The sequence below is a fragment of the Lagopus leucura genome, unplaced genomic scaffold, assembly GCF_019238085.1.
Source record: "Lagopus leucura isolate 7727_CA_CO unplaced genomic scaffold, USGS_WTPT01 Super-Scaffold_100002, whole genome shotgun sequence".
Classification (NCBI taxonomy): Eukaryota; Metazoa; Chordata; class Aves; order Galliformes; family Phasianidae; genus Lagopus; species Lagopus leucura.
Window position 1 is genome coordinate 74,574,367 of NW_024962263.1, and position 16,998 is coordinate 74,591,364.

Here is a 16,998-nt window from a genome sequence, read left to right on the forward strand (position 1 = left end):
TTCTCTTTTTCCTTTTTCCTTTTTCCTTTTTCCTTTTTCCATTTTCCTTTTTCCTTTTTCCTTTTTCCTTTTTCCTTTTCCTTTTCCTCTCTCCTCTCCTCTCCTCTCCTCTCCTCTCCTCTCCTCTCCTCTCCTCTCCTCTCCTCCCCTCTTTTCTCTCTTTTCTCCTTTCCCCTCCCCTCCTTTCCCGAAAAGCAAATTTTCATTATGATATAATCTGCTTTTGATGCAGCCCAGGACTCAGTTGGCTTTTTGAACTGAGGGCACATCAGTGTCTCATGTCCAGCCTCCCACCCCCCAGTAACTCCAGGTCCTTTTTGACATGGCTGTTCTCAATTCTTTCACCCCCCCCAGCTTCTACTGATATGGGAGTTGCCCCAACCCAAGTGCAAGATCTTGCACTTGGCTTCTTTGAATTTCATGAGGTTCACCGGGGCACACTGCTCAGCCCATCTAGGCCTTTCTGAATGCACCCTGTCCCATGGGAGTGCTGACTGCACCACTCCGCTTGATGTCTTCTGCAAACTTGCTGAGGGAGCACTTGATCCCACTGTAGATGTCATTGATATTAAAAAGCATTGGTCCCAGTACTGACCCCTGAGGGACACCACTCATCACTGAAATATTTTGCTTAAGTCCTTGCAGGACCAAAGGCATAGTTTCTGTAATAGTGGAAATGAAAAATCATTGTTGGGAAGGAGAAAAAGCACATAGTAATGCCCGTGCCTTTTTTAGTGGTTTTATTTATTTTTTTTTAATCTTTGCTAATGGTTCTCATAAAACGTTCCCACATTCTGAGAGTATAGAGATCAGGTGGTAAAATGGCCTATTAGAATTTACACAATCTTTGTTTACAGAACACGTAGTTCTGAGTTCAAATGCCATCAATATCCTATTAACTTATGTCCTGAAGCAAAATGAACTAAAATGTAGATTTGAATAACAATCATTAATCTGCCACATATTCTGTCACTGTAAAAACTTGTTGCTGTTGTTTTTTTTTTTGCCATTGTATAATAATTAGAAAAAATGTGATGCTTTCTTCTTCTTGTTTTTGCTTTTAAATGCCTCATATTTTACATATGTCAATGGATAAAAGTTCAAATTATCAATTTAGTAAGCAAAATAAATGTATTGAAGTGTAATTTTCAAGCAAATCTTTAATGCCTTTCCTTCCTGGTTGTTTTATATTCCCATCTGTAAAAAAAAAAAAAAAAAAAAAAAAAAAAAAGAAATACAAAATGAATGAATGAATGGAAAAACAATAAATTAAAATTGGTCTCTGCAGTAACAAATTATGGATATTTCTTTACAAATCACCTCTTTTTCTCCAGAGTATCTATCATAAATTTTAGCGTAGTAGGCAGCTTCACATTATAATGAAAACACTTTTTTTTTTTTTTTTTCTCTCCACTATGGACTTCTACTGCATTCTTTTGAGAGTTTTGCAGAGAAGATTGACGAATTAAAATTCATCAATATTGATTCAAACAGTTGTCACAAAATTAAAAGACCTGGCTAAATTGCACAAGTCAGACCTGAAAGCCATATATTCTTCATCACTCAATTTCTCTGCTCCAAAAATAATGCCTCCTATTTATTTCAAATGAAAACTACACCAGATACAAAGAACAAAATAACACTATCTTCTACTACAAAACAGCATTATTTTTTTTTTTAATAGTCACCACCATTAGGCAAGCATTTTTACCAGTGATGAACAAAAGCCTGCATGCTGTCCTGGTAAAAATCTGTACCAGTGGAGGTGACCCTTACCAGTGCTGAAACACACCACTCACTACTCACATTCATTATTTGGTCTCCATAAGTGTCCAACTGAATGTCAATGGATGCCATTTTTTTTCTGCATGAAGGAAATCAATCACACATCTTTGCTTCATACTCATACACCTCCATGTCAGACACCATTTTGTCAGACTGCACCTCTGCTGCCATTTGTCACGCGGCAACAAACTTCAACAGAATATTGGCAGGAAGGTTCAACCTCTAGTGCCGTATCACCAACATCTGCCTTTGAAGTTGTAGGCCAATATAATAAAATAGGAGTCTTTCAGAGCAGCCCTTGTAGCACACAGAATTTGTGAACTAGAGGTTTAAAATAGATACAGCTTTCAAACCATGAATATTCAGGGAATGTCTCTTGGGAATTACCAACACCACAAAAACACATGAGATAAAAGTTTCAAGCTGACGGAAGTATCAGTATCTGTAACACATTCAGGGTATGCCTCGAGGATTTAACATAAATCATAAAAGAAGTCATTAGAATTAAAGACAATTATAAGCCATTGCTCATAAAGGTCAGTCTAAAAATACATTATTACAGGTGCATGAGGAGTTGGAAACAAATATAGGAAAAACACAAGAAACAAGTACAATGAAACTTCCTGGGAGCATTTTGTAATTTTTTATTTTTAATTTTTAAATGTGATGCTGTGTATGCGTAAGTATACTCATACAGTCTTTGGATACTGGAAGGGTCATACTTTTCTGGGATGCATGTGGGCCTGATAGTGTATGGTTGGAAGCTACTTAATATGAAAGTCAACTCCTGTTGGTTGGAAGTTTCAGAGCCAGTAGAACAGAATTAATTTCAGGGATGTGAGGAATAAGCATGAAGTTGCCTTATTCTTATAATTTGTTCAGCATCTTCTGTCAAACTTTTGAAGACAGGCTACAGGACACACCTTTAACCTAGCATTACCACATGATGTTTTCTTTCTTTCAACTTCCAATTAATTCCAAGCAGTAATTCTTATTTGTATAAATAAAAAAATATTCCTACTGGTGGGAATTTTTTACACCTAAACAATCCAAAGAAGCATACATCTACAATTCTGTGACGTTTCTATTCTCTTTGGGGTGACTGGAGCTTTTAGCTAAATCTCTGCACTGTGTTCTTTCTTTGACATTATTAAGTAATTTCAAACTTTCCCAATAATTAAAACATACAATCATTTGAAATGACCTGTCATTTTCTATGTTGAGAAGAATATTCCATACTCCCAGAAATATGTACCTTAAGGTTTAGCTAAAAGTTCTTTTCAATACCTGAGCCATCCCCACCAACAGGGATGAAATTCAGATTGCTTCACATTATAGCTGGCTCCTACCTGCAATGGTTTAAATTGGACTGTGAAAATAGCTGTCTCACCAATCGGTACCACAAGCATATCAGAAAAATTTAAGCATAAGAATGGCCTAAGTCACATTACATTTTCCTATAGACTCTATGAAGAATTGTTACTTTTACAGTAGTTAATTACATCTGTCATCTTTGCTATGCCAAGCAATTTGAAACATGAGAATTAAAGCTGCTATAATCCTATAAATAAAAACAACAAAAAAAATTCTAATAAATTAGAAAACATGCTGTCATGGCTAAGCAAAGTAAAACAAAGCTTTAGGCAGGTACAGAAAAGCTCAGTGGGCAAACCTGGCAAATTCTGAGCCTTTGCAAAACTTTGCAGAGAATTTAGATGTCTCAGATTTAGTCTCACGTCTTCTGATGCTGCTGAAAATTCTGACTCATGGATTAATGTCAGGTTCACTCTGTCCCTTTCTCCCCTTGACCAAGGGCTTCTACATGACTCAGCTTTCACAAGAGTGGTGAACAAATGAGGTACTTGGGATTCATAAAATGTAAGGATTTTTCATGGACATGAGTGATGTTTGCTCTAATCAGAAGGTGAGCAAAAGAGGGAAGACTGCCACATACAATTTCAGTAGAAATTAGATGTATCAGATTCCAAGAAGAGCACTGGCTTCCTAACTTTTCCTACAATGACTACATATGGCCATGAAAATTATTAGTGTGGCTCTGGAGTTGCCCTCATTTCATTTTACATGGCGCTAAGCACAGTGAGAAGTAAGCAGATGTGATTGCTGTCTGGCACTTACAGCACGTAAATCACAGGTAATTAGATTCAGTCCCAGCAACGCTGCACGAGTTCACATAGAAAGCACAGCCTTGGAACAGAAGCTTGCCTGCTGGCTTAATCACAGGAGAGTTTTTACATACTGTTAAAGCTGAAGTATATGGTTTCATAGAGAGAGGATTAGTCATGGCACCAAAGTCAGATTGCTTCTTTGAATTAGACTTTGTCTTTTTGCTGAGAATTACCTGAGAGTCTGGTCTTCTAACATAGTACCTTAACTGATGAGACCTTAACTACAGAGAGTAAATCTCTTCACCCTGTATCTATGCCTCTCAGCAGGATTTCCCAAACAAATCCAGGGCTTTAGAACCATTATACGATTATTACATCAGCTCATAAATACATTCTAATTTTTAAGTCTTAAAAAGTGATATGGTTTACAATCTATGTTATTCACTCCCTGTTTTTTTGTTGTTTTTTTTTTTTTCTTTTTAAAGTTGTCACATAAATGAAATGGAAGTTTGCTCTGAAAACACAACATTTCACTGGTTTATGCAGAGTAAAAACTAATATAGACAACAGACTTTAAAGCTTACTGTTACCTCTGATCAGGTTATCAAAAATACCAGATTTTCAAATGAAAAACGAAATATGTATCAGAGCTCATATACTATTTTACAAGGTCAGGAGGAATTTTGTTTATTCCCCTGGCCACAGGGGAATATTAAGAGGCTCATGAAAGCAAAGGCAATAATTTTTAAGAAAAGGAAAGAAGAAAAAGGATGTGAAGAGTTGATTTTAGCAAAATGGAACAACAGGAAAAATCACAGCAACAAACCAACTAATTTAATTTATATAAAGAGAGGAGCAGATTAAGATTTAAATCTTATTAGCTACGAAATGCCATAAACAATGCTAAACTTTTGGAAAGCCTGAAAATTAGTTAAACAACACTTTAACAGTAGACACAATGGGACGTTTTTAAAGAAATATGCCCTGTTTTGATATTGCCTAAGGTTTTGTCAAGTTGCGTTAAATCAATCTGAATTTCAAACCAAGTTGAACAGAACTCAAATTCAAATGAGAAGGTACCCTGAGAGTATGCCTAGATGACAATAATTCATACTTAAACACAATTGCTTTCAGTTCTGTCTTCACTTAGTTTCCTATGCATGCTATCGTACTTAAATCATTTTTCCCTATTGTAATGAAGCTACAATGTTTCCTTTTCTTAAAAAACAGAGACTATATAGAAAGTTTCTAATGATTTCCCTAATTAAAACAGTGTTTCATTTTGTCTCATTCTCCATGCACTTGTTTTTCTGGAGTAACTAAAATCTTGTTCATATAACTGATGTATATAATGTAATTGATATAAATAATGTCTCTATTGAGTTTAATTGTAATTTCAAACAATTTAATAGTGTAACTGAACAATCTTTTTCAGAATAGTTTTAATTTTTACAATAAACCTAACAGATTTTCATTTAATACAGCTTATATGGACACATGTGAAAACTGAAATTATTTATATTGCAAAAAGGAAGTAAAAGAAATGTTTATGTACTGTATAAAGAAACACTTCAATGCATTTCATTTTATCCAGAATGTGTTGGACCTTTAAATGAAATAAAGGAAGTTAATAGAGTTTAATGAGGTTTCAAATAATTTAAACAGAATTTAATGGAGCAGTGTTGGCAAACTTAAAAGGAAAATCCAAAATTACTTTTTCACAGGAGTGTGAGAGGATTAATCGTCCAGAATATTAATAAAACAGAGTGCAATTTATTAGAAATGCAAGAAAAAAAGACTATTTCTGGTTTATCAGAAATTAACAGACTAAGCAGGTGTTACAAAATGATCCCCTTTGCAAGTGATTTATCTGTGATCAATGTTTTAGTTCCTTATGGTAATACTTGATTTTAAATTAAATGTTTTCCTAAAGGAAACAATGAGGCAATACACTGAAATCACAAGGGCATGGTCACAAATATACTCACTTTCATGTCTTGCATTCAGAAGAGGTTTGCAAAAAAAAAAGTAATTATTATTCTAAATGTTTCTGTTTCGATTGCCCCAGGTTATTTGAAAGCCAGCCCAGGAAGTATATTACATTTCATCTGAGCATATATGGCAAGATAAGCAGAATAGGGTTAAACAGCAGCAATTTTCATGTTTCATCCTTGGTATATCTCAAGTTTTCCTAAGGTAATTATTTTACAGTTCTTGCCATATTTCCTCCCTTCCTTCCTCCCTCCCTCCCTCCCTTCCTTCCTGCTTTATTTTTTTGGTTTTCATTTTGTTTGTTTGTTTGTTTGTTTTTAATATTTCCAAAGTGTTTGATCCCTCACATGTCCTTCTTCCTGTAGATAAATTATGAACTAACTCTGTGTAGAAGGCACTATGAGTTGCAGCCCTCTTTAGGAGTCCTATCTCATTTTACATTGTATAAAAAATGACAAATGAATAAGCTGATGTCTCTCTCTCTCTATTTCATTATTTGTATTTCTGCACCATTCATTTAATCCCTGGATAAAATGAAACTATCCACTGAGATTAAAGATGAACATTACTCACTTCTAAGTTCATGAACACATATAGGATCATAAACGTCTTTGTACTTGCTAATTTAGTTGTGGTAAATTTAGAAATTTGATTATTCCTTTTTATATTTTAGATATTTAATACTTATTTACTTGTTTGTTTGTTTTTTTGTTTGTTTATTTTTGCGGTGGATTCCTTATATTTGACAAGCTGTCATCTTAACTTGTTTGCTACTGGAATAGCATGTACAAGGTGCCTGCTACTCTCAGTTATTTGAGTTCTATAATATAAATATAAGTTCCAAAATACACATATGCATCTCTTTTGGAAAAAACAAAGGCTAGTGGAAATTATGTTCTCATCCTATGTGTAATTTTCCATAAAAAAATAAAATAATCTCTAGGCAGAGTTTATTCTACACTACTGAACTTTTATTTTACTTTCTTTTTACTTAGAGAAAGAAAAGTTGAAAAGATAGATGATTGCTTCTTGTTGGAATGTCAGAGGGTTAAGACTGGGGAGAAAGAAAAGCTATTAAATGAAAGCTCTGTGGGGACAAGAACAACTAGATGTAAAACTGCTATGGGCTGGAAACAGATGAGCATAAGTTTATTAGACAGCTTTACACTGGAGCTATGAAAGACAAAAATCCCAGCCTCATTTGAAGCTGTCTTCTCCCATTCCATGCTTCTTTCTGCTTTACATCTCCACGTCACATTCACATTCTTGCACCAGTTCTGTTCTCCTGGATTTCAGGATCATTTAGTTATCTGGCTGCTCACTGACACTTGAACTCAAATCCTGGAATAAAAAGGCTTTTATTGCATGGATAGATGTCAAGGACACAGAGGAGGTATATAAAATGGCGTCCTACTGTCCCATCTAAATATAATATAAAGGAGGCCTGCTGACAGTTTTAAGGCAACATTTTTCTAAAAGATTTCTGACTAAATGAAGCAATTTTTTTTTTTTAGTTCATATAACTTGCACAAGTCACAACAGATACTCATTAGAAATCTGAAATGTATTTTTGGCAGTTGCAAATTGTGTTTCGGAAAAATTCACTGTGAGTTAATTCTTTTTTGAACAGGGGTAGCAATTCTCGGCATTTATTTTCCACTTGAAATGCACTTGAAATCAAGGAAGTAAAAGGAAATGACTTGCACACAAAGACAAAAATTCAGATAAAAATTAAGTTTGACAAAAAGAAAACTATCTAGAAAATATCTCTGGAAATCCAAACAAGTTGTTCCATGTATAAGAAAAATTGTGATCCTTGTTTTCAGTGACTGTCATGGCTAATAAAAAACTCTATTTATCTTTCCCCCTTTGGAGTACAGGGTGAGTCATTTCGTTTCCAATGTTACTCATCTTCTCTCATACTGGTGATGTTTTAATTTCTGCCAGTGGATCAAATATTGAAGTAGCCCACCAAAACGTAAAATTCTGTAGGAGCACATACATTAATATGTATGGGGATTATGGTTTCTACTACTGTTAACAGAATAGACCTGAAGAAGGGGATTTGCTGGAGAGATTAGTGAGGCTGGAGCTCACTACACCTAAACCATCACTCATGTCACGCTTGATACATAAGCAGCATTGCGCAGCACTTTACAGCAATCTTCAGAACATGCTTATAACACTGTATGGAAGCATTTATAGAAGAATTGAACTGTTAAATCAATGATCACTTAAAAGCTATATTGTCCTAGGACAACAGACACAACTCCTACTCGGTAACGATGAGGTAAGTGATCTGCAACTTCTTCATTTTTACAGAAATATTAGTATCTCAGAAAAAAAGAATATTTTTTACTCATGTAGCAGTACTTTGAATAAGTTAGACAGGGAGGATTTTGATGTCAGTGACGAACAGAGAAGCATTACACATCTGATCGATTTCATCTCTCCTGACTCATCGAATAGTAGAGTCAGAGTAGCTTGAAGAAAATAGCAGATACAATGTATTCAAAGAAAAAGTAGATTTTGTGTTTCCAAGCAGTTGGGGATCCGAGGGTGTTTAATAAAAAAGATTATATATCATATTTTTTAACCATTAGGCTACTTTCTTTTTCAGATCTTAACATTTGATCATATTTGAGGTTCACTTGGAACTGTGAGGGCTGCTTTGAAAGTAATGTCACTAATTTCATTATGTTGGCCCATGATGTCAGAAGCAGATGCTGGTGGCATGACACTAGAGGTTGGACCTTCCTGCCAATATTCGGCTGGAGGTTGCTGCCATGTGACAGATGGCAGCAGAGGGGCAGTCTGACAAAATGACGTCTGACATAGAAGTGTGTACGAAAGACAGATGTGTCACTGAATTCCTTACACAGAAAAAATGGCACCCTCTGACATTCATCAATGCTTGCTTAACATTTATGGAGACCAAACAGTGGATGTTAGCTCAGTGAGGTGACTGGTGCATGTCAGCAGTGGCAATGAGGATATTAAAGGCAAGCCATGTTCCAGATGACCAAACAGGTTTTTGAGTGCAGCATGCAGTTTCTTGCTCACTGCTGGTGATAATGCAAAGCTAATGGTGGTGACTATATTGAAAAAATAGTATACTGTGGCTGAGAATTTGCTATACTAGATATACTATAATGCTCTTTGCATTTGTTGCAATTTCCATGAAAAAAAAAACAACAAGAGGCATTACTTTTGGAGCAACATCCTTACATTTCAGAAATTCCCCCCAAAGCAATACTTGTTCAAATCTAGTTTATGTCAGATAACCCTAGAGGCTGCTTAGTTTTAATTGTCTATAAAAGTTAACATACATCATTGTGTCTACTGTGAAATGGCTAACTTACACATTAGAGTGATCTATGAAATATACTTCTACTGCAAAAGTCAACTGCTTCTGGCACTGCCATTTGTACAAAGCCAATGATCAAAAGATAATGAGAACTGACAGGCAACATCACAAATGCTCCACTGTAAACAGACAGACTAGGAGTTAAGTGAGCAATGATGATTGATTGTTTTTACTTTGGAGACATCTCAGAGAAAGAACAAGGATTTCTTGACATTCGCTTTCACATTATGATGACTAACCCTGCACATTCAAATACACTGAAAACACCCAGCTACTCTGAAAAAAACAGAGGTGTCTATGAATTACTTTCAAAATAAATCTGTATATCATGACATTCTAAATCACAAACTCCTTATGAATGTTTCTTTCGCTACAGTCATTGCTGAATCTAAGACAGTCAGAGAGCCAGTTCCCCAAAAATCCTTCCAAAAAAAGGGAAATAAAAAGATTTCACAAATGTGAAAATATCTCAGTGAAATTCTTTCTGCACTTTCAGAATGTTGTTTTGCCTAATGGTTACAGAACCATTTTATTGGTGCTATGTTACGTGTCTCAATTAGTCGGAAAACGGTAGAGCTCAAAATTCTGGCAGCACATATCTGTAACTGCATGGATCAACAGAATCATTTGAAGTGAATGGCTCTGTGGCCATTACTTTTTTATCCTGTTTGTTGCAGACACAGCAGTCTAATTTTTTTTTCTAGTCCCAGTCCTAAACATCTTAATGATCATTATTATGTGATCCTCTCAGTTTTCTCAAACTATCCCAATTATTTAAATATTTTCTCACCTCTTTGAGAAGCCTTATTACTCTCCAGTATTTCCAAGTCAGTTAATGTACTTGAAGGTCCAGTATTTTCGTAGTATTTTCTTATCCTTTAGAAATTGGTAAGTAATTTTTTTTTATTATTTTTTTGTATTTAAATTGCTAATTACAATATTGAGTGGAAGGAGACCTCGGACAGTCTCCTTGGCTGCCCTGCTTGATGCAGCTTTCAGTCTGAGAACTATCTGTTCAACACTGTTTAACTGCCTCTGCACCCTTCTACTATCCTTTCAGCTAGACAACGCCTGACTTGCTTGTAAAAAAGTTGCAGGCATCCTGACTTCTGATTCTGTTTTAAGAAATACAACTGCTACTCCTCTTGCTTAAAAAGCTTTTCCCTGTTGGAAAAATACATTAGATTAGTTTGACTTGGTTTGCTCTTTACAGATGTGTGTTTACTGTTACATCATCTTTAAAAATTCATGGTAATTTTTTTTCTACATTTAGGAATTTTCTATTTTTTTTTTTTTTTTTTGTAATGAAACTAGACTGAATTTCCTAAAATTCCCTGACCTTCTTTTCTCTCTCCCTCTTTTTTGTTTTGTTTTGTTTTGAGATAGTATGTATATTTCTACTGCGTATTTTTAGTAATTTCTTCTTCCCTTCCCAAATTAAGAATTTCTATTTTTAGACTTTTTCTTAATTTTCAAGAATTAAGCATTTCCTAAATAGCTTATATGAATTTCTATAGGTCTACTTAAAGTTGTCCGCTGAGGTCATTTAAAAAATCTTAGCATTCTTATCCTTCCTGAAGTTCCCACGTAGATACATGCCATCAGTCAAAATAAAGGTACAGACTTAGCAAGAAATACAGCACTTTAAATCATTAACAGTGCCACTCCTGCTTTATGGGATAAGATTTTTAAGTCAAGGCAAGAAAATAAGCACAGAAAATTTGTAATTAAAAGCGAATTAATGAAATGAAATCTTTTTCAAGTTAATAGCTTTACTACATGTTTAATTTATTAGGTAGATAAGTTCATATTTTGTCTGATGTCTCAAAGAACAGTTAAAAACTTTTAAAGAATGAAAAACATTACTGTTGATTTCAGATGTGGCATGACTGAGGTGGTATGGACTCTAGCCCTCTACTTTGATGGTTTTGTTCATGTATTCAGGAAGAATAGCAGCAGTGCTTATAACTCACTTTTCTTGAGAGTGAAGATGTACTTATGCAGATCAACATGAGCCAGCTAAAAACTGATATTTGCTCAGTATTCATTCCTCAGTAAAAGGAAAATAAAAAAAAATATCAATTGTGCGCCAATATTCCTAGTCACTGACAGTGAACTGTTTTTCAGACTACATCTGTTTCCCACTGATTGTTTAATGAGAATGCAGGCAGCACAGAGTGAAAAAGATCAGAGGAGCCTGTGCTCCTCAAGGCTATTACCTTGTTTACCTAATTTATAAAGCCAGGCAAAATATTTCAACCCTTGTTGTATTTGTTCATATTTATTCATTGCTTTCTAACGTGTAATATTCTAGAAGATTTGTACAGCAGCTGACTGAGACTAGGAAAACAGAAGATGTTGCTGGACACACCAGCTCTACTAAATGTCATAGCATTACCCTTGTTTGAATTGGACTGACTGTATAACAAATGAGGCATTGACTGGCAGCAAAACAGATTCCTGGCATTAAATAGGTTCCAGTTATCCATGCCATAGCTACTAGACACTAGATACACCTCTGGACAACCAGATAAGTGGACACCTGCACTTTGAGGCATGAAGGCAAAGTGGACGGCAGAAAAAAAATGGACAGGTTTCCTCTGGAGCCTGAGCATAGTGGTGTGACTGGTACAGCAGAAGGTGCTGCCCACCAAGGCAGAAAAGCATTGCTAGAGCTGTACAAAGCTAAGCATAAAGAAGGCAGGTGGTCTCCAGAATCATGGGGAGAGCTGGAAGTAGAGACTGGAAAAGCAGTGTTGTGTGTTGGCCAAGAAGTGACAGCCTGCATCTGAAGTGCTTAGGTAGCACTGTGGCATGCTGAGAAAAATTGCCTGGTCATGAAAATCATTCCCTCTGCTTCACACAGTGCCTACTTAGCATTTAAAAGGTTTGCCAAAACCTGCAGGGCAGGGATAACAATGGTTGTTTTAGAAAGTTCAGAGAAATGAAAATTCCCTGAAGACACCCCCCACCTTAGAATGCAGGAAGAGTAGCTGTCAAATGGAAGAAACAGGACAGGAAAAGTAGAAAATATTCAGAAAATTTATTTTTGAAAATACTATATTCACTTGGTGGCTAACTTTTAAACTTCCTGTAGTATAAATTTTGTTCCTGTCCAACCCCATCACCTGTAGCTCCACTATCTGGGCCCAACCCTGGTGAAAAAGCACTGTTTGGTATGGGAGATGTAATGTGATATGGAGAAGCAGCAGATGCAGCAGGAGCAGCATCCTGGATGCAAAAGGGCAGCTCACTGCCACTGATGCAGCAGGGCCTGACCATATCTTCAGAGGGCTTCTGTTTAGGTGGCACTCCTTCAAATCCAGGTCCAGTGACAGTGCAACTGGTACTCTATTTTTTTACACCAAAATTCCCTTTGAATCTTCTTAGCAGATTGGTATAATCCCTCTTTAAATATGGGTTATAGTAGTAGACTAACTACAAAAATGCAAAGAAGTATTAGTTATCACCATTTAAAGACTGGAAAAGACAAAGATACAATAACTAATGATTAGAGTCTCTAAAGTCAGAGAGGACCTCAGGGGTATTTTAAACATGAATGCATGTGAATAAAATGTGATGGTTCTGTTAACTACATAGGTCTCTCTGAAACTAATGCTTCCTATTTATTTCCATGGAAACTACAACAAAGAGCGCAGTAACGCTTTTTGATGCAAAATTCAGTAATTCTCACCTACAAAACACTATTTTACAAGATAGTCACCACCAGCTGCTATGCATTTTCACCAGCAATGAGCAAGAGCTTCATACCATGCCTGTAAAAATCTGTTGTTACCGTTACTGCTGAAATGCATCACCTACTGCCTCCTTGTACTCACATCCACTGTCTAGTTTCCATAAACGTGCAACAAATGTTTGTTAATGTCAATGGGTGCCATGTTTTTCCGCATGGAAGAATTCAGTTCCACCTCTTTGCTTCATATGCGTTTCCATGTCAGACGGCACTTTGTCAGACTGTCCCTCTGCTGCCACCTGTCACACAGCAACAAACTTTAAGGGAGTATTGAAAGGAGGAGGTTCAATCTCTACTGCCTTACCACCAATACCAGCTTCTGACATCACGGGCCAATATAATAAAATAAGAGTCATTCCTTTCTGAGCAGTCCATGTAATAACCACTCTAAGTTGTATTTTTGACATTTGGAAGTAGCAAAGAAATGTCAGATTTTCAAAAGCATAAAAGCTGGTTTTAAAACCCAACTACCAAAAGCTTTCTGCCACCTCAGTTTGAATTGATTAACCACAAATCGCTCAAGTCCTGAGAGGTATTTCATGGGTAGGGGGACTGTATACCTCACTGTAGAAACTGCTACTTTATCTGCTAGGAATTTACCATGTGAGACAGATCTTGGCAAATCCTCTTCTGTAGTGAAGAATCAATGAAGTCGAAGCTGACAAATGTTTTCATGCTATCAATGTCAAATATTTGCAGAGGTCATCTATTACCAGCACATCCTTTCTGAAGAACATTTCTTCTACCACTGCAGAGTTTCCCAACCAATTCTATGGTTGTATGATTCTGTAGTAATGAAATAATATAAAAGTAGTGTCAGCAACATTGTTTGGAATATAATGAGAAGACAAGGAGACAGATTTTGATTAGTAACCTAAATAAGAATCAATATCCACAAGATTTTAGTATAGTTGCTTTCTTTTAGCAATACCCTGATAGCTGAAGATTCAACTACATAGAACGTTTTCTGGGAACATTTCATTAAGGTTGCATGTTTGAAAACTCAGCTCTCTGAGGTTTATTTTTTTGCTTTTGATGGAGTAAGTAATGCAATTTAAATAGTATTTTGGATTGAAATGCATCCAGATACTGTCTGAAGGGAATCCATACTGAAGTTTCTCTTCACATCACACAAAATACCTACTATTTTAACATAATGAATGCTTCAGCAATGTTGAAATGGGCCTTTACTTATTAAACTGTATTTTTTCTCGGGCACATCAGTTGAAAACAATGATGTCTTCTAACAGTTGCATGTTCAGTAATTCAGGATCCTCTGGTTCCTGCTCTGATCATCACATTAATTTTTTTTTTTTTTTCACTGCATTTAAAATACTTTGAAATTGTCTTTCAAGTGCAATTATATTTATACATGAAGTTACGGAAAAGGTCTCACTGATAAGTTGTGCAAAAGCATTAAAAATCCATTATCTCCTCTAGGGATGATTTTGTCTGCTAGAGAATGCTATTATCCTGTTTGCCAGTTAAACAGTTGCTCATCTTGGGAGAATCAGTATCGGTTAAGGATTACACCCAGTTTGTCTTCTCTATATTGTTTTTCTGATATTCTCACTTATTTCTTACTATTCAATTTCTGTTCTGTTATCAACATATCAACACATTTCATAAATGGTTTCTAGGAAAGATTCCAACATTTTTGACATATATATGAGATATAAATGTACAAAGGGATATAAATATTATTAGGAAGCTGAAGAATATACCTTTTTGTTCTCTGCTAGAGTATGGAATCAGAAACAGAAGTTTTTTCTCCATCAGTGCACATAAACAACTTTTACGCTTTCTCTTATTGGGTAAACTGCATATATATTTGGGTCATTCTCCAAAGTTCTTCCAAGTTGCCAGCATCCTTTTTCAGATGAAGATAATGCATCTAGATAAGAATGTCATCATCAGTGTTATTAATTATATCTAAAAGGGACACCATCCTGCTTTGTCCCTTAGTTTTCCTCGCCTGATGCAAGAAACATGATAACTAAATTTTATAGTTAAAGAAGACCAGCAAGTAACCATTCAGTATGTTAATTACCATAATCCCTAGTTTTTTTTCAGTGTCTGTTCATTCAGGTACTGTTTGTCATCTTGAAAGTGTACTTACAGATTAATGCTTTTTTTTCACATATAGCCTTTCAATTTCTGTGAAAGATAGCTTTCTTAAAGCACATATTTTAACATAAATTTATTTTAATGATCAGTTTAGACTCATTTCTGAACTGACCTATTGTTTATTAATCTAGCTATCATGGCTTTTGATTTTCTGGGGCTTTTCAATAGTAGTTCATGCTTTTTTATAAGTCATGACAATTATAACACTAGATCAAAAGGAGTTTACTTTATGATGTGAGGATTCCTTGCTTATAATTGCTTGTTATTTTTTATCAGTTAAGAACTTTTAATGACCTTCTATAATGTACTTTTCTGCAAGATTATTAAGATGGGGTAAAACAAACAAAAAGAGCTTTAATCAACATTTATTTCCTGATTAGAATTTTTACCATGAACTTTATAACCACATGTATATTGATGATAACAATGCATCTATGTTTCTCTAAGTCAAAAAAAAGATATGGATGGTAGTTAGAAAGAAATTGAGAAGGATGAAAAGTGTAGAAAACCAAAATAAAACTTTTTTTTTTTTTTTTTTTGGTCATGGAAGATATTTTCCCAAAATAGTTACACTGAAAAAAAAAACAAAAAAAAAAAAAAAAAAAAAAAAGGAAGCACTGTATTTCTATAACACAGAATATGATAATTTCTGAGTTAGGCATTTAGGAGAAATATTTGTATGAAGTGAGTCTGTGGAAAGGTTTATGAATTAAGCAGAAATAAGAATAATTCAAATAGAGTTAATCACAAAATAAATTGGATGGGAGAACTTTATAAAGCGACTAGGAGTTGAAATTAAAGAGTAGCATAGTCATCATGATTTTTTTTTTTTTTTTTTAATGTGGAGTATCAGTTGCTGGTATGTTCTGGTCAGAAAAAAAAGGAAAAAGAAGAAAAAAAATGAAGCAGATATTCCTGCAAGGTGTAACACCTACAACATCAAAATAACACTTAGAACTGTGCTGCCATGTGTTTTTTAATTATTTACTAGACAATTAATTGATAAAAATAGGAGGATGTAGGAATTGGCAAATGAAAACTTTTAATTGCACCATTTTACTGAACTCAAAAAAATCTCTCTAGTTGAAAAATTTTTTAATAAGAGAAGAGATAGACTCCAGCACTAAAAGCTAGAATTTTGTTGCTCATCATGTGCTTGTGTATTGGTTAATATTCCTGCTCCTACTGAAATGAAAACATAAATTGCCTGCATAAATGAGAGAAAATGTGAGCTGAAAGTTTATATGTATGCTTGCTGCAGAATAATCTCGTTAAACAGTTTGTATAACAGAGATATACCCTGAGAAGCAGTAAAAAAGGCATTTGAAATTAGACATCCTAAGCAGAAATCTGGTCTGTATGGCAAAAGGGAAGGAAAAATAATAAAAAGCTGGAAGGAGGAGAACAGTATTCAATTTTCTTCAGGATGAGATCCAAAATGTAAACTATTTATTTTAATAAAGTCATAACAAAGTGCTTCCAATTCTATTGAATATATCTTTAGTAAATAAATGAGAGTTTATAGGAGCAAACAACTGTAAAAGAAAATAATATCCTCATCATTTTGTGTATTTTGGCATTAATCTAAGAATATATCCTAATTTCAGAATTTAGAGTTGTCTTTCAATACATAAAAAATACTACTTATCCCACTAGAAATTTTTCAGAATCTTGCAAGTTGTAGGAAATGTAAACATATTTATATATATATTATGTACATGATGTTATGAATCTCCATTCATTGCATAATGATACATGTATATAATACTTCTAATACAGAAATAAATGAAAATGAAAATGAAAATGAAAATGAAAATGAAAATGAAAATGAAAATGAAAATGAAAAT

General features: G+C 34.7%; 1 pseudogene; it reads right to left on the reverse strand.

The window, feature by feature from the left end:
* Nucleotides 1-12,345: 12,345 nt before the first annotated feature.
* The window catches only part of LOC122178939, a 19,769-nt pseudogene continuing 15,116 nt past the window's right edge, over nt 12,346-16,998 (reverse strand).